Genomic DNA, 19,742 nt, shown 5'->3' on the forward strand with positions numbered 1-19,742 from the left:
CACTTTCCAAAACTTCCTGTTGTAATTAAATGAACAGTACTTTGATAAACATTTAGAGCTTAAATACACTTTAATATCTAATCACTGAGAGCATTTTAATGTTTTAATCATTTTTGTAGAATTAATGAATTTGATCATAAACTTTTTGGAATCCGCAAATTTGAAACTGAGAATATGGATCCACAGCAAAAACTACTGCTTGAATGTACATACAGGGCCCTGGAAGATGGCGGCTACCCTACAGAAAGCATTAGTGGAAGTGAAACTGGAGTATTTATAGGTGAGGTTATTAAGATACTAGAATGGAAACGATTAGGGCCCCATGTAGCGGATGCTGTAGAGTATGATGAGTTACATTTAGATCCCTTAAACCTGGAGAGTTTTAGATCTTGTGGCTGTAATATGAAAGCTAAATAGTGGCCACATTACAACCGCCTGAATGAGGCCTAAGACTGTAATGTTTGCATTTAAAAGGGGTGAGCCAAGATGCTCAATACTTTCAGAACCCAAAGTTCGGGAACAGCTTCTCACCCTGAAGGCCGCTCTTGGCACTCCATGCAAATAGTTGATGGTACTGGGGAAAGCTGCGGCCAAATTGGTATCTCCTCTGTAGTATTACAGGATAGTCCTGCACATGGATGGCTGACCAGTAATGACCGGGTAACAGAGGGTTCATTTTGCTACATGTATAGTTGTCCATGCTAGTTATCTACCACTGGAAACAAAGTTTGGGGTCCGGATTCCATGGTCTGGGTGTAAACCTGTATCTTTTGGTCAGATGATTCTGGTATCTTACAAATGATGCTGTACTAAATCTATAGGAGCTATTAGTTCTATCTATATTTCATTTTACAGGTATCATGAACAGAGATGCATACAGCATTTACAATAACTGCGCTGATAACATTAATCGTTTAAATGCAGTTGGTACAGCCTTATGTATGGCTGCCAATAGGATATCATATTGCTTCAACCTGACTGGTCCTTCTCTGATCATCGACACCGCCTGTTCTTCCTCTCTTGTTGCTTTACATTACGCCTGCCAATCCATCCAACAAGGTATATACATCGCAAGTATAATATAAGAATATCCTCATATACTATACTGCAGTAATCCCCAACCAAAGGCTCGGTAGCCCCACGTGGCTTGTGCCCCCATGCTGCTTGGCTATGTGAGACCTAAGTCATAACCATATACACCAACAATTTACTGTACTTTATTACTGATTTTGAGTAGCAAATGTTAAAAATTTGGGTTTTATTGTATCTCCATATTTAATACACTGGGGAACACAATTGGTGACTGAGATGTTAGAACGAGAGATGAGCGAGCACCAAAATGCTCTGGTGCTCGTTACTCGGGACGAAATTATCGCGATGCTCGAGGGTTCGTTTCGAGTAACGAACCCCATTGAAGTCAATGGGCGACTAGAGCATTTTTGTATATCGCCGATGCTCGCTGAGGTTTCCATTTGTGAAAATCTGGGCAATTCAAGAAAGTGATGGGAATGACACAGCAACGGATAGGGCAGGCGAGGGGCTACATGTTGGGCTGCATCTCAAGTTCCCAGGTCCAACTATTAAGCCACAATAGCGGCAAGAGTGGGCCCCCCCTTCCCAACAACTTTTACTTCTGAAAAGCCCTCATTAGCAATGCATACCTTAGCTAAGCACCACACTACCTCCAACAAAGCACAATCACTGCCTGCATGACACTCCGCTGCCACTTCTCCTGGGATACATGCTGCCCAACCCCCCCACCCCCCCGCACAACCCAGTGTCCATAGCGCACACCAAAGTGTCCCTGCGCAGCCTTCAGCTGCCCTCATGCCACACCACCCTCATGTCTATTTATAAGTGCGTCTGCCATGAGGAGGAATGGCAGGCACACACTGCAGAGGGTTGGCACGGCTAGGCAGCGACCCTCTTTAAAAGGGGCGGGGCGATAGCCCACAATGCTGTACAGAAGCAATGAGAAATATAATCCTGTGCCACCGCCATCAGGAGCTGCACACGTGGGCATAGCAATGGGGAACCTATGTGCCACACACTGTTCATTCTGTCAAGGTGTCTGCATGCCCCAGTCAGACCGTGGTTTTTTATAAATAGTCACAGGCAGGTACAACTCCGCAATGGGAATTCCGTGTGCACCCACAGCATGGGTGGCTCCCTGGAACCCACCGGCGGTACATAAATATATCCCATTGCAGTGCCCAGCACAGCTGAGGTAACGTCAGCTTTAATGCAGGTGGTTTAAAAATTAATTGGATTACACTGTAGGCGAGGGCCCCAAAAAATCGGTGTACCAACAGTACTAATGTACCTGAGAAAAATTGCCCATGCCCAATCAAGAGGGCAGGTGAAACCCATTAATCGCTTTGGTTAATGTGGCATAATTTGTAACTAGGCCTGGAGGCAGCCCAGTTAAAATAAAAATTGGTTCAGGTGCAAGTTTCAACGCTTTAATGAGCATTGAAACGTATAAAAATTGTTTACAAAAATTATATGACTGAGCCTTGTGGGCCTAAGAAAAATTGCCCGTTCGGCGTGATTACGTGAGGTTTTAGGAAAAGGAGGATAAATATTATACACAGATTGATGAAGAAAAAATGTCCCCGTTTTTGATGGTGATAGAGAACGATGCTTCCATCCGCGGGTGCAGCCTACGTATTGCTTAGGTATCGCTGCTGTCCGCTGGTGGAGAAGAGAAGTCTGGGGAAATCCAGGCTTTGTTCATCTTGATGAGTGTAAGCCTGTCGGCACTGTTGGTTGACAGGCGGGTATGCTGATCTGTGATGATTCCCCCAGCCGCACTAAACACCCTCTCTGACAAGACGCTAGCCGCAGGACAAGCAAGCACCTCCAGGGCATACAGCGCGAGTTCAGGCCACGTGTCCAGCTTCGACACCCAGTAGTTGTACGGGACAGAGGCGTCACGGAGGACAGTCGTGCGATCGGCTACGTACTCCCTCACCATCCTTTTACAGTGCTCCCGCCGACTCAGCCTTGACTGGGGAGTGGTGACACAGTCTTGCTGGGAAGCCAGAAAGCTGTCAAAGGCCTTAGAGAGTGTTCCCCTGCCTGTGCTGTACATGCTGCCTGATCTCCGTGCCTCCCCTGCTACCTGGCCCTCGGAACTGCGCCTTCTGCCACTAGCGCTGTCGGATGGGAATTTTACCATCAGCTTGTCCGCCAGGGTCCTGTGGTATAGCATTACTCTCGAACCCCTTTCCTCTTCGGGTATCACAGTGGAAAGGTTCTCCTTATACCGTGGGTCGAGCAGTGTGTACACCCAGTAATCCGTAGTGGCCAGAATGCGTGTAACGCGAGGGTCACGAGAAAGGCATCCTAACATGAAGTCCACCATGTGTGCCAGGGTACCTGTATGCAACACATGGCTGTCCTCACTAGGAAGATCACTTTCAGGATCCTCCTCCTCCTCAGGCCATACACGCTGAAAGGATGACAGGCAAGCAGCATGGGTACCCTCAGCAGTGGGCCAAGCTGTCTCTTCCCCCTCCTCCTCATCCTCCTCATGCTCCTCCTCCTCCTCAACGCGCTGAGATATAGACAGGAGGGTGCTCTGACTATCCAGCGACATACTGTCTTCCCCCGGCTCTGTTTCCGAGCGCAAAGCGTCTGCCTTTATGTTTTGCAGGGAACTTCTCAAGAGGCATAGCAGAGGAATGGTGATGCTAATGATTGCAGCATCCCCGCTCACCATCTGGGTAGACTCCTCAAAGTTTCCAAGGACCTGGCAGATGTCTGCCAACCAGGCCCACTCTTCTGTAAAGAATTGAGGAGGCTGACTCCCACTGCGCCGCCCATGTTGGAGTTGGTATTCCACTATAGCTCTACGCTGCTCATAGAGCCTGGTCAACATGTGGAGCGTAGAGTTCCACCGTGTGGGCACGTCGCACAGCAGTCGGTGCTCTGGCAGATTAAACAGATGTTGCAGGGTGCGCAGGGTGGCAGCGTCCGTGTGGGACTTGCGGAAATGTGCGCAGAGCCGGCGCACCTTTTCGAGCAGGTCTGACAAGCGTGGGTAGCTTTTCAGAAAGCGCTGAACCACCAAATTAAAGACGTGGGCCAGGCATGGCACATGCATGAGGCTGCCGAGCTACAGAGCCGCCACCAGGTTACGGCCGTTGTCACACACGACCATGCCCAGTTGGAGGCTCAGCGGCGCAAGCCAGCGGTCGGTCTGCTCTGTCAGACCCTGCAGCAGTTCGTGGGTCGTGTGCCTCTTATCTCCTAAGCTAAGTAGTTTCAGCACGGCCTGCTGACGCTTGCCCACCGCTGTGCTGCCACGCCGCGCAACACCGACTGCTGCCGACGTGCTGCTGCTGACACATCCTGATTGCGAGACAGAGGTTGCGGAGGAGGAGGAGGGTGGTTTAGTGGAGGAAGCATACACCGCCGCAGATACCACCACCGAGCTGGGGCCCGCAATTCTGGGGGTGGGTAGGACGTGAGCGGTCCCAGGCTCTGACTCTGTCCCAGCCTCCACTAAATTCACCCAATGTGCCGTCAGGGAGATATAGTGGCCCTGCCCGCCTGTGCTTGTCCACGTGTCCGTTGTTAAGTGGACCTTGCCAGTAACCGCATTGGTGAGGGCGCGTACAATGTTGCGGGAGACATGGTCATGCAGGGCTGGGACGGCACTTCGGGAAAAGTAGTGGTGACTGGGAACTGAGTAGCGCGGGGCCGCCGCCGCCATCATACCTTTGAAAGCCTCCTTTTCCACAACCCTATACGGCAGCATCTCCAGGCTGATAAATTTGGCTATGTGTACGTTTAACGCTTGAGCATGCGGGTGTGTGGCGGCGTACTTGCGCTTGCGCTCCAACACTTGCGCTAGCGACGGCTGGACGGTGCGCTGAGAGACATTGGTGGATGGGCCCGAGTTCAGCGGAGTTGAGGGTGTGGGTGCAGGCTAGGAGACGGTAGTGCCTGTGTCCTGAGAGGGGGGTTGTATCTCAGTGGCAGGTTGGGGCACAGGGGGAGAGGCAGCGGTGCAAACCGGAGGTGGTGAACGGCCTTCGTCCCACCTTGTGGGGTGCTTGGCCATCATATGTCTGCGCATGCTGGTGGTGGTGAGGCTGGTGGTGGTGACTCCCCGGCTGATCTTGGCGCGACAAAGGTTGCACACCACTGTTCGTTGGTCGTCTGCACTCTCAGTGAAAAACTGCCAGACCTTTGAGCACATCGGCCTCTGCAGGGTGGCATGGCGCGAGGGGGCGCTTTGGGAAACAGTTGGTGGATTATTCGGTCTGGCCCTGCCTCTACCCCTGGCCACCGCACTGCCTCTTCCAACCTGCCCTGCTGCTGCCCTTGCCTCCCCCTCTGAAGACCTGTCCTTAGTAGGCGTAGCAAACCAGGTGGGGTCAGTCACCTCACCGTCCTGCTGCTCTTCCTCCGAATCCTCTGTGCGCTCCTCCCTTGGACTTACTGCCCTTACTACTACCTCACTGATAGACAACTGTGTCTCATCGTCATCGTTCTCCTCACCCACTGAAAGCTCTTGAGACAGTTGCCAGAAGTCCCCAGCCTCATCCCCCAGACCCCGGGAACTTTCCAAAGGTTGAGCATCGGTCACGACAAACTCCTCCAGTGGGAGAGGATTCGGAACCATTGCTGCCCATTCTGGGCAGGGGCCCGAGAACAGTTCCTGGGAGTCTGCCTGCTCCTCAGAATGTGTCATTGTAATGGAGTGAGGAGGTTGGGAGGAAGGAGGAGCAGCAGCCAGAGGATTCAGCGTTGCAGCAGTGGACGGCGTAGAAGTCTGGGTGGTCGATAGATTGCTGGATGCACTTTCTGCCATCCACGACAGGACCTGCTCACACTGCTCATTTTCTAATAAAGGTCTACCGCGTTGACCCATTAATTGTGCGATGAATGTGGGGACGCCAGAAACGTGCCTCTCTCCTAATCCCGCAGCAGTCGGCTGCGATACACCTGGATTAGGAGCTCGGCCTGTGCCCACACCCTGACTTGGGCCTCCGCGTCCTCGGCCGCGTCCACGTCCTCTAGGCCTACCCCTACCCCTCAGTATGGTGTATTACCAGTAATGCAGAAACAGAACGCTGTAATTAAATGTGCCGCTTATTGGCCTGTGGTTGGAGGCTGACTTCGCTTACGGAACGCACAGCAGAGCCAGGAAAGAATTTTGCGCAAGCCTGCTGTAACACTTAGATGGCTGCGTATGAATTAGGACAACTACCCCCAGCTGAGACTCAGTACACTGAGGACGGTCACAGGCAGCCTAAATACATTTTTTTCCCCAAATGTTTTTGGAAAGGCCCCCTGCCTATATACACTAAATATGTCTTCTGTCCCTGCCTCACCACTACTGGCCCTGGACAATGTAAAATTACTGCAGACTGTTTCACTGTGGACAGGAATACAGCGGTGATGTAACAGGCAACACAGAGCCAGGAAAGAATTTTGCGCAAGCCTGCTGTAACACTTAGCTGGCTGCGTATGAATTAGGACAACTACCCCCAGCAGAGACCCAGTACATTGAGGACAGTCACAGGCAGCCCAAATAGATTTTTTTTCCCAAATGTTTTTGGAAAGGCCTACTGCCTATATACACTAAATATGTCTTCTGTCCCTGCCTCACCACTACTGGCCCTGGACAATGTAAAATTACTGCAGGACGCAATGCTCTGCACGGCCGATATACAAAAAAAAAAAAGTGCAACACTGCAAAAAGCAGCCTCCACACTACTGCACACGGTTAGATGTGGCCCTAAGAAGGACCGTTGGGGTTCTTGAAGCCTAAAATAACTCCTAACACTCTCCCTATAGCAACTCCAGCAAGACAGCACTTTCCCTGAACTATGTCAGAATGCATCTGTGGCGAGCCGAGGGAGGGGCCGATTTATATACTTGGGTGACACCTGATCTCGCCAGCCACTCACTGCAGGGGGGTGGTATAGGGCTTGAACGTCGCAGGGGGAAGTTGTAATGCCTTCCCTGTCTTTCTATTGGCCAGAAAAGCACGCTAACGTCTCATGAAAGTGAAAGTAACTCGAACATCGTGTGGTACTCGTCTCGAGTAACGAGCATCTCGAACACGCTAATACTCGAATGAGTATCAAGCTCGGAAGAGTACGTTCGCTCATCTCTAGTTAGAACATTTTTGGGGCATTTTGAAGTTTTAGATTCTGAAAATGACATTAGTTTTTCTTCATCAGGTCTGCTTATCAAGAGATAAAATATGTCCATATAAATGCATACATACAACATATTTTATTATACATGTCAAAAAATGCCCCCCCCCCCAGCATTTAAATCCAAACAGATTGCTGCAAAAATAGCATATACTGATAAATACAAAGCGTCAGTTAATATTTGGGCTAAAATATGAAGGCCTACAAGCCCACGTCAAGGGTGCACGTCCTGTTGCAGTTCCCTACACTATCATCACAAACAAACTACAGAAAGAGGGCATATCAAGTCAAGAAAATCATTGCCATCGGCCATACTGTGTAATGTTCCTCCATATAGTAACTTGGCTTTCCGCATGCTGAGGGAAGTGGTTCTTCACCTGCCCTTGCAGTTTATATTAGTAAATATGGCTGCTGGCAGTAATTTTCTTGAACTGATATGCCATGTGGGATTTGTTTGGCTGGATAGTTAGTTTTATGTGGCTCCAGATTGTCACTGAAAGTTTGATCTGTCTCACCCAAAAATCCATTATTCCAGGACTTTCGGTCTTCACTGCTAAGCTCCGCCCCTTCTGACATCATTGCAGATCCTTATCCTCTCCACAGCGATGCAGGTCTTCACATCCTCATTCCTCCTGTTTGCTCTGTCACTTGTGGAGGATCTGGGTGGGTTCCCCCAGGTGTGGTGGGCCTTGACATCTGCCTAGATTGGCTGAGTGCAAGTGCTGGACCTGAATACACCCAGTTGCAATCCAGAGTCGGCTGTATTTATGACCCTAGCACTCTCCGCCTCTACCTATTAGTATATCTTTGTGTCATTTGGTATAAAATCTAATCAGACCTGTTATTATAATATGCAGCCCTTGAACCGGACAACATAGTCACATAACAAATCTGCTTTAATATCAAAGAATAGTATATTTAATTCTAAGAATAAAGAGAATTACTGTATTTCTGGCTTATGAACAGAAAAGTGCTTCTTGTTACAAAGACTGATACCGGTCATCAACAGGTGATTGTGATATGGCGATCTGTGGAGCAGCCAATTGCATCATTGAACCTCTTATGTACGTTATGCTTAGCAAAGCAAATATGCTTTCTCCAGATGGGATATGTAAACCATTTTCCAACAAAGCTGATGGATATGGAAGAGGAGAAGGATGTGGTGTTGTTCTCTTAAAACCTTTAAAAAAGGTACGATGTCTTACATTCAGTAAAGTGAACAAGTTATTTTATTTTACGGAGTTACATCTTGTAATACAGATCTAGCAAAGTTTAGTTTGACACTTAATATGTGAAATAACTGTGACACAGATCTTTTGCCCTTCCAATAGCTTTTCTTGTGTAAACATTACTTGTTGCAGCAAGTTATCAGCATTGGGTTAAATTTATTACATTTATAACTGTTACTCAAAAGTTATTTCATATCAGCATGAACCTATGAACAAGATCCAAATGTTCTGTGGAGCCAAATCATTTTGCCATCCAGTAGATAGCCTTGTGTGAAGGCAAACAGAAGTGCTGCCAGGACTTCTGGACATGTAGTACGGAGTAAGGATGGGTGTACACTGGCGCATTTTCATGCGTATTTGCACATGTAAAATTGTGTGCACAATCCGCAGAGAATAAAACCTACTGATTGCAATGAGTTGGTTCATATGTCTGTATTTTGCGTGTGCATTTTGGTTGCGCAAAAAAAAAAAATATTAAAGTAGTAGCAGCGTGCTTACATGGAAAATATCACTCATGAATATAGCTCCCCTCTATCAACTTTGGACTAGGAAAATCAAGTTTTTCCCCTCATTTTGCATTAAGTACTCCATAATGACAAAGTGACAACAGATTGTTAGAAATCTTTCTACATTAAGAAAAAAAGAAAATCTATTTTTCATTGACATAAGTATTCATACCTTGTAGTCAATTGAAACACCTTTGGCAGTGATTACAGTCTCCAGTCTCCTTGGGTGTGATACCACAAGGTTTGCAAATCCGGGTTTGGGGATTTTCTGCTATTCTTCTCTGCAGATGCTCGTAAGCTCTGTCAGATTGGATGGGGGCCATCTGTGGTCAGCCATTTTTACGTCTCTATAGAGATGCCTGATTGGGTTTAAGTCAGGGTTCTGGCTGGACCGCTCAAGAACATTCACAAAGTTGTCCCGAAGCCCATTCTGTGTTGTTTTGCTGTGTGTATAGTCATTGTTTTGTTGGAAGGTGACCCTTCTGTGGCCTCTTGCACTCTGAATCATGGTTTTCATTAAGAATATCTCTGTACTTTGCTCCATTTAGCTTTCCATCAACCTTGACCAGTCTGCTGCCACCACCAGGCTTCACTGTAGGGATGGTATTAAGCAGGTGATGAGCTGAGTCTACTTTCCTCCAGACATAAGGCCAAATGCTCAATTTTGGTGTCATCAGACACGAGAATATTGTTTCTCGCAGACCGAAGGTCCTTTAGGTGCTTTTTGGTAAACTGCAGGTTGCTTTTATGTGTCTTACTGAGGAGGCTTCTTTCTCTCTGCCATAAAGCCCAGATTGGTGGAGGCTGCAGTGATAGGTGACCTTCTGGAAGTCTCTCCCATCTGCATACAGGATCTTTAGGGTCAGCCAGAGGGATCATTGGGTTCTTGGTCACTTCTCTTACCAAGGTCATTCCTCTTAGTTGGTGGGTTGGAGGCTCTAGAAAGTGTCATAGTTGTTCTTCTATGTAAAAATAATGAATGCTGCTGGGCTCTTGAGAACTTTCAGTGCAGCAGAAATGTATTGTAGTCTTCTCTAGATCTGTGCCTCCACACTATTCTGTCTCTGAGCTCAGTGGCAATTTTGTTCCTTCTCTCATAGCTTGGTTTTGTCTCTGACATGTATTGTGAGTTGTGAGAACTTATATAAAACATAAAATGATGTCCAATCAACTGAATTTACCACTAGTGACTCAAATCAAGGTGTAGAAACATCTAAAAGAGGATCAAAAGAAATAGAGGCCCCCCAGAGCTAAATTATAAGTGTCATATCAGAGGGTGTGAATACTTATGTCAATTCAAAATATATTCGATTTTCATTTTTTAAAAATTACCTAGATGTCATTCAATAAAATGAAAAGAGGCACTGCCCATTTAAAGAAGTTGCCTGTTTATTCAACAACATTACTCCAATTCCCCAATTGTGTTAAAAGAGCAGAAGTTAGCCCTCTTCTGGCACAGGGATCCAGCGCTGTAGCCGTGCCATCCTCCAGGCATTTATTGTGGAGATAATGTTACAAGAAGTCACCGGACCTCTGCAGCATAACAGTCTGTTCTCAAGGCATCAGCACTCACATCTTGGATGCCATGGTACGAGCAATTCAGAATGACTATGATGCTGCCTCTGATTGGCTGCAGCGTTCAGGTGACTTCCTGTAACATCATCTCCACAACAAACACCAGGACGATGGCGGGGCTACAGCGCTGAATTCCCCAGGGAGAAACAGGGTAATTACTACTCTTCTTGTTATTTTGACACGCTTGGTGGTTGTCTGGTAACGGGACACCCTCTTTAACATACTAATGTGGATGACACTTGATTAAAGTTCCTATACAATTATATGGTACATTGCATATGTTATTATATATTTTATACATTTCTATAATTTTGTATATATCTTACAGGCTGTAGAAGATTACAACAAAATCTGGGGAATAATTTATAAAAGTGCAGTTAACCAAGATGGTCAGTCAGTGACACCGATAACCAAACCATCTCAATACCAACAAGAGAAATTATTGCAGTACATCTATAAAACTATAGATCCATGTTCTATTCAGTATGTTGAAGCTCATGGTACTGGAACACCAATGGCTGACCCAATTGAAGCTGCAAGCTTAGGAAACATAATGGGAAAAAAGCGTTGTAGTGGAATGAAGCCTTTGAAGATTGGATCAGTTAAAGGGAACATTGGTCACGCTGAATGTGCTTCTGGGGTTGCTGGGTTGATAAAAGTTCTTCTCATGATGCATTATGAAATTATTCTTCCATCTCTATGTTATTCTAAAGAAAATGGCATCAAAATCATTGAGGAATCCAATCTAGAAATTCCAACCTGTCCTGAGAAATGGCAAGAGGACAGCAAATTTGGAAGAATAGCAGGAATAAATAATTTTGGATTTGGGGGAACGAACGCTCACGTCGTTGTCAAACAATATAAACCAAAATATCCTCAATATCATTCAAAAAGACCAGTTGAACTTTTCATTTTGTCTGCAGCCTGTGAAAAATCACTTCACCTTTCTATTGAAGATACACAACAAATATTAAGCAAGACCACATCCTTAACCCTGGAGAACATGGTCTACACAGCAGCTTGCAGAAGAAGTCATCTAAATCATGAATACAGAACAGGATTTTTGGCCTCTTCGTTAACTCAATTAAACCAACAAATTCATATTGTGAAAAAAGACACTGCTCCAGCTAAATCCAGTCCCCAGATTGTATTTGTGCTGTGTAGCAATGGGGTCCTTTATAAAGGGGTGTGTAAGATATTTCTAGAACTTGAGCCAGTCTTCAGGAAGAAATGTGAAGAGATAGATGAGATGATTAGAGTCTACACTCCACTTTCTGTGATACAGTTGTTGCAGAACGAGTTTGATGATTTCTCAAGGCCGGATGTAGCCCAGTTACTGCTCTTTACAGTTCAGGTGTCATTAGTGGCTCTACTGAAACATTGGGGGGTGAGGGCCGACTGCATCCTCGGACACTCAGTTGGAGAAGTTGCAGCAGCTCATTGTTCTGGAATTCTCTCACTAGAAGACGCTGTCAAAGTCATTTATTACAGAAGCGCACTACAATGCAGAGTTACTGGAGGGAAAATATTGGTGGTTAGAAATATTAAAGTTACAGAATTGTCAAAAATAATTGCATCTTACAAGGGAAAGGTTTGCATTGCTGCTTATAACAGTCCTACTTCCTGCACAGTTTCTGGAGATGGTGAAACAATAGACCAGCTCAAGGAAGAACTGACCAAAGATTACAGTTCAAATAATATATTTCTCCATCTACTTGATGTCAGTGCTGCATACCACAGCCCCATGATGGATCCAATACTGAATGAGGTAAAAGACACGATGAGGGATTTACATGAACAAAATATGGAAATTGATCTTCTTTCAACAGTGACAGGAAAACCTGCATCCAAAGGAGATTTCACCACTGGCGATTACTGGGCTAAAAATATTTCTGAACCAGTTGCCTTTCAGCAAGCTGTAGAAGCTTCAGCAAAAGATAAAGAAAATGTCCTCTTTCTTGAAATCGGTCCTCGTAGAACATTAGACAGGAGCATAATTGAAACATTAGGAGCCAACACAACAGTATTATCTGTTATCCAGCCCCAAAAAGAGTATGAGACCATTTTTTCTATGCTAATTGCACTTTTTGTACATGGATACAATCCTAACTGGTGTAATGTATTTGAAGCCTATAAATCTGCTCCATCCACAATTCCAAGATACAGGTTTGATCACATCAAGCAAGATATTCAATTTGAAAAAATCAGACAGGGAAACCAAACCGCATTAAGTCCCAACCACCCATTAATCCACAGCATGAGTGAAGATTTCACTGAGTTCAGGTGTAAAATATCAAAAAACAATACACCCTTTATCTATGAACACAAAAACATGGGCTCCGTCCTTATTCCAGGTGCACTCTACGTTGAACTGGGATTGGCAGCAGCAGCTACTAGCTTCAAACCTAAAGTGCCTTTAAGATCTCTTGAAATCAGTGTAATGTTTTCTAGCCCCTGTGTTCTCCATCAGGATTCAGTAGACCTTAATGTCAAACTACATCAGAAACAAGAATATCAAATGATTTGTTTTGAAGTTCTAACATCACATATTTTTGCAATGGGGCAAATAGAAAAAACTAACCATGCTGTAGACACGAGCAAAAGAATCTCAACTGAACAGATCTTCCAAAGATGTTCTACTATTTTCTCTCAACAGAGTTTTTATGACCATCTCTTTACATTTGGATTTGAATATGGGAAGATTTACAGACAGCTGGGCAATGTTTACTATGGAAAAGATCTCAAAGAAGGGATTGCCAGAGTAAAAGTGAATGAAGAAGTCAAAGAAACAATGTACGAGTACCACATACATCCAGTCATTTTAGATTGTTTCCTACAAGTGGCAGTTTGTGTGGGAACTTGTACCAAGGAATCTTTAGTGGGCTTTCCATCATCCATAGAAAGCTTGACCATTCTACAGCCTATTCAAGATGAAATGGTCATCTACATAAAAACAATAAGAACAACCCAGACGTACGTTGAATTATGTGGATGCTTTGTAGATAACAACGGTTCCCTTTTAGTAGAAATAAAAAGTGTTAAAATGGCGTTTCTGAATCAAACAGCAAACAAACAAGAGAAAACTTTTTTCCAAGTTAAATGGACCCAATCTTCTGAAAGCAGAGACATACAAGAAAACAAGTCAAATATATTGGTTTATTCTGATAATCTTGGAGTTGGCGAACAATTATCAAAATATATCCAAAATGGACTGAGCTACATAACCTTCAACAGCTGGGATTCAGTTCTACAGGCAGAAAAGCTATTTAACAGTAACTGCAAAGATATTGTGTTTATGTGGGGAGTCCACAAACCTACTGAGCAATCTCTAGGCAATCTCACCCAATACCTAGCAAAGTGTTGTGATGTCTATCGTCAGCTAATCTTAACAGTGAGGCAAATAAGCCCCAAGCCTACTATCCGGACGGTGACCTTCAGAACTGTTGAAGGCACAGTGGATCACATCAATCCTGGATTTGCTTTTGTTGGAATGACAAGAGCTTGTGTAATTGAAATGCCAGACATTACATTTCAGCTGATTGACGTTAGCTCCTCAAGTCCCCGAGATGTTGCATCGCTAGCCAAGGTTCTCTTAAACTATAATGCAGAGGACCATCCAGAGATCTGGATTAATGATGGTTTTATTTATACCAATGAAATAATTCCCACTGACACTGAAAAGAAAACACAGCAAATAGAATCTTTACAGCATCCTGATCATTTTACCCTGCACACCTCAGATCCCTACAAAATAAGGGACGTTTCTGCTGAACTTACAAATTCCACATTTTCTGAATTAAAGGGCAAAGAAATAGAGATTAATATTGACAAAATTTGTGCCCACACAGATGATTATTTTCCTGTGAGCCTTTCAAGTTGGAAATATGGAAGTGCTTTGTATTGGACAATGAGTGAAAAGCATGAGCTCATTGCGCTGGATTTTGCTGGAATTGTTAGCGCAGTTGGGAAAGATGTCAAAGAAATTCAAGTTGGGGATGGAGTTGCCGTATGTTATCCAGTTGTTGCAGCCTCCAAAATAAGGGTTCCCGAGAATGTTTGCTACTTGGTTAAGGAAGCAGTTGTATTAAGAAAGTCTCCCTGTATCTCCTTCTTTGTTTTAGCCTGGGAAATATTACATCACCAACTACCATGTGCAAAAAATAAACCACAACTGGCAATAGTGACATCAGATGCAAAGTCCATTTTATGCAGAGTTTTATGCAAAACAGCAGAACCAGCAGGCTGGGAAGTTGTGATATCCAATGAGAATATGATAAAAGACAAAATGTGTGTTGCTATGGTAGTTCTTCCCACAGCAGAAGGTATATCTAGAGAAGCACTCACTGAACTACCTCTTCTTAAATATGTCATTATCCTATCAGACCAGAAAAATGTAAAAAACATGATACTTTACACTAGGCAAGACATCCATGTTCATGTACTTGATTTTGATGTTGTGCTTCACAAATCATATCTACAGCTGTTTGCAAGTGACTTACATAAATGGCTATATTCTATACCATCTGAAATCAATATTCTGGAGTCTATCACCCAATTACAATGCAATACATCTGAAGGGAAGAATACACTGTGCAGCTACTCAACAGTTCAGGCCTTACCTCTCCTTAAGCTAGACAATAGTATAACCTCAAAGATTTCTGGTTCCTCACCTGATCAAAAGCTTTTTCAGCACTGTGGTGTTTATATAGTAACAGGTGGTCTGACTGGTCTTGGGTTTGAAACTGTGAAATTCATTCTACAGAATGGTGGTGACAACGTTGTCATTTTATCCAGACGAAATCCCACTCTTGAAATGGTGCAACAAATAGCTGAGGTTGAGAAAGAAAACACAAAGATAGTCACCCTGCAATGTAACATAACTAACTATACTGACATCATAAAGGCCATAGATTCCATCCAAAAAACATTTCCAAGAATTCCAATCAGAGGTATCTTTCACAGCGCTGCTGTTTTTCATGATGGGATTCTGCAGAACCTAAACTTGCTCTTGTTTGAGAAAGTCCTGAGTCCAAAAGTAGATGGAGCTGTGAATCTTCACCATGCTACTAAAAACATTAAACTTGACTATTTTGTTTGTTATTCATCTCTTGTTTCATCAGTTGGAAATTCAAAGCAAGCAAGTTATGCTGCTGCCAACTCTTTTTTAGACGTGTTCTGTCAATACAGAAGAAATCTGGGTCTTTGTGGACAGTCGATCAGTTGGGGTGCCCTCAATCTTGGGGTATTACTCAACCAGCACAACATTCATGAACGCTTAAAAGCAAAAGGAATCCTACTATTAAATGCAGAAGAAATACAAGTTCATCTGAAGAATTGTCTTTTATTAAACAATACCCACCAAACAATTGCAAAATTAGATTTTAAAACCATGAAAAATAATCTGGTTTCTTATACCCCGGGGCTGAAGAAAAGGTTTCGCAATGTTTTCTTGGATGTAAAAGAAAACTTGGAAGGTGAGACAATCCACCCAAATAAAGTATGAAAAACCTGAAGATTACATTTTGCTAGTAGTTAGTGAGCAGACTGGTGTGAGTGCTAGTGATATCACTATGAATACTCTTCTCAGTTCTCTGGGTGTTGATTCCATGGTCGCTATGACAATGCAGAATCGCATCTTCCGAGATAAGAGCATTAGAATACCTGTGGTCAACATTTTGGATCCAAATACAACAATTTCTTGGCTGGTATCAATGCTGAAAGAAGTCGACTGTGACGCTAATGAGCTTGAAAGAGAAATAATATAGGAAACAAAACTGTGAGATGGAAAATAAAAGCATCGCATGTGATTTGAATTGAGTACAGTACATGGATGTGAATGATTTCTTCAGTCTTTAATAACCATATAACTAGGAGTAGCCTTCCAGTTCACCGCAGTACTACTTCAATTTGAAGAAATCCAAGGATCCATATATTTCAATAAAATGTTCAGTATATTTTTTCACCTTATTCTTAAAAATACATCCTTTACAACGTTTCAGTGACATCCAGCCGTTGTCTTGAAAAATGTCATATATGGCCAAAATGTCACTGGTTTTTAATGATGGAATGAATAAACATTGAAAATGTTACTGGAATCTGTGGTGTCCTGGATTCCTTGAAATTGGAGTAAGAACAGTAGCCATGGAGGGCGCACTAGAGCAAAGGTGGATTCAGTAATTTAAAGTGAACCTTCAGAATCGTTCACACACTTTTAGGCACCACAGTATTAATTTCCCCTCTTAGGCATTTTTCCCTAGGACTTAGATTTTTCTCGTTAAATAGGCGTATAACATTTCTAATATGCAGAGACATTTTCTTCTGTTTGCCCTCTCTATTATAGTGTTAGTTATTTATATAAGAGTATTCCAAAATATAATATAAAGTGTCAGTAATATGGACACACCTATAGTCAGTGAAAGTAGATATACGGGAATATGGACACATAGAGTATATTCTTTGCTTTATATTGTATTGTGCTTCATATGGTCAGACAGGCAGAGGAAGAACGCGTTTCAGCTTTCAACAGCCTTGTTCACCTTGATCTGAATGCCGCTGCCCACTTATTTAAATACTAAACTCCATTAACAATCATTAAAAATAACTGACTCATTAACCCCTTTTAAGTATATGGTTAGCTACCTATCCCATTCTCTTAGGACATTCACTTAAACCATTTCTATTGCACAGACCCTTTTACATTATAATATTGCAAGTTTGACATAACCCTTACACAATGAGAGAAAAACCTATAGTAGATTGGAAGAATTACTTGTATGCCTATTCCATGTACTATGATGATAATTATTAATGTAAATTAACTACAAATATATAAACTGTTTATTAAAAGCATTTACACCCTTTTCTTGGACTTTTTTCAGTTTGTATTGTGTAATAAATAGAGATGAGCGAGCACCAAAATGCTCGGGTGCTCATTACTCGAGTCGAACTTCCCGTGATGCTCGAGGGTTCGTTTCGAGTAACGAACCCCATTGAAGTCAATGGGCGACTCGAGCATTTTTGTATTTCGCCGATGCTCGCTAAGGTTTTCATTTGTGAAAATCTGGGAAATTCAAGAAAGTGATGGGAACGACACAGAAACGGATAGGGCAGGCGAGGGGCTACATGTTGGGCTGCATCTCAAGTTCCCAAGTCCCACTATTAAGCCACAATAGCGGCAAGAGTGGGCCCACCCACCAACAATTTTTACTTCTGAAAAACCCTCATTAGCAACGCATACCTTAGCTAAGCACCACACTACCTCCAACAAAGCACAATCACTGCCTGCATGACACTCCACTGCCACTTCTCCTGGGTTACATGCTGCCCAACCCCCCCGCACAACCCAGTGTCCACAGCGCACACCAAAGTGTCCCTGCGCAGCCTTCAGCTGCCCTCATGCCACACGCTGGCCTCATAGCCACACCACCCTCATGTCTATTTATAAGTGCGTCTGCCATGAGGAGGAACCGGAGTCACACACTGCAGAGGGTTGGCAGGGCCAGGCAGCGACACTCTTTAAAAGGTTCGGGGTGATAGCCCACAATGCTGTACAGAAGCAATGAGAACTCCAATCCTGTGGCACCTCCGTCCGGAGCTGCAAACGTGGGCATAGCAATGGGGAATCCATGTGCCACACAGTATTCATTCTGTCAAGGTGTCGCATAGCTCAATCCACACTGCAAGGGGAAAGCCGTCAGCGCTCTGCCCCCTACCCAAGTCAGTCAGTGTCTTTGTGCCAGACAGGTCAAACACCGCGATGGGAACTAAGTTTGCACCAACAGCATAGGGAGGTCCTAGGAAGCCCAAGACATGAACAAAAAATTGATCTGAGCGGCCAAACATGGCAGATTTGCACCGTGCCCACGACATAGGCCTCGGCCCACAGCTTCAGCAATCCTAGGCAGGAAGCAGACATTCGCTGCACCAAGGACATAGGCCTCTGTACAAACCCTCAGCAATCGCGGGCCTACAGCGGACTCCTATACTGGCGTAGCTGTGCACGTCTCATTAGCGCTGTATTGCTCCTGTAGTTTGTCCCAGTGCAGTGCCCCGGATAGTAGAGCTAACGTCAGATTAAATACAGGTGGACTTCGGCCCACACTGCATGCCCCAGTCAGACCGGGGTTTTTTATACATAGTCACAGGCAGGTACAACTCCGCAATGGGAATTCCGTGTGCACCCAGAGCATAGGAGGCTCCCTGGAACCCACCGGCGGTACATAAATATATCCTATTGCAGTGCCCTGGACAGCAGAGCTAACGTCAGATTAAATGCAGATGGGCTTCGGCCCACACTGCATGCCCCAGTCAGACTGGGGTTTTTTTATAAATAGACACAGGCAGGGCCAACTCCCTATTGTGAAGTCCGTGTGGACCGACAGCGTGGGAGGATCCCAGGAAGCCACCGGCGGTACATAAATAAATCCCATTGCATTGCCCAGCACAGCTGAGGTAACGTCAGATTAAATGCAGGTGGGCTTCGGCCCACAGTGCATGCCCAATCTGACCGGGGTTTTTAATACATAGACACAGGCAGGTACAAATCCCCTATGTGAAGTCCCTGTGGACCGACAGCATGGGTGGCTCCCTGGAACCCACCGGCGGTACATAATTATATCCAATTGCAGTGCCCAGCACAGCTGAGGTAACGTCAGATTTAAAGCAGGTGGGCTTCGGCCCACACTGCATTCCCCAGTCAGACTGGGGTTTTTAATACATAGACACAGGCAGGTACAACTCACTAATGTGAAGTCCGTGTGGACCGACAGCATGGGTGGCTCCCTGGAACCCACCGGCGGTACATAAATATATCCCATTGCAGTGCCCAGCACAGCTGAGGTAACGTCAGATTTAATGCAGGTGGGCTTCGGCCCACACTGCATTCCCCAGTCAGACTGGGGTTTTTAATACATAGACACAGGCAGGTACAACTCACTAATGTGAAGTCCGTGTGGACCGACAGCATGGGTGGCTCCCTGGAACCCACCGGCGGTACATAAATATATCCCATTGCAGTGCCCAGCACAGCTGAGGTAACGTCAGATTTAATGCAGGTGGGCTTCAGCCCACACTGCATGCCCCAGTCAGACTGGGGTTCTTTATAAGTAGACACATGCAGTTACAACTCCGTGTGGACAGACAGCATGGGTGGGTCCCAGGGAGCCACCGGCGGTACATAAATAAATCCTATTGCATTGCCCAGCACAGCTGAGGTAACGTCAGATTAAATGCAGGTGGGCTTCAGCCAAGAATGT

At 44.7% G+C, this 19,742-nt stretch overlaps 1 pseudogene; it reads left to right on the forward strand.

Moving 5' to 3' along the window:
* LOC136587153 (mycocerosic acid synthase-like polyketide synthase) overlaps positions 1–17,356 on the forward strand; it is a 64,001-nt pseudogene extending 46,645 nt beyond the window's left edge.
* Positions 17,357–19,742: the final 2,386 nt, after the last annotated feature.

The sequence above is a fragment of the Eleutherodactylus coqui genome, chromosome 12 (genome assembly GCF_035609145.1).
Source record: "Eleutherodactylus coqui strain aEleCoq1 chromosome 12, aEleCoq1.hap1, whole genome shotgun sequence".
In the NCBI taxonomy this organism is placed as follows: Eukaryota; Metazoa; Chordata; class Amphibia; order Anura; family Eleutherodactylidae; genus Eleutherodactylus; species Eleutherodactylus coqui.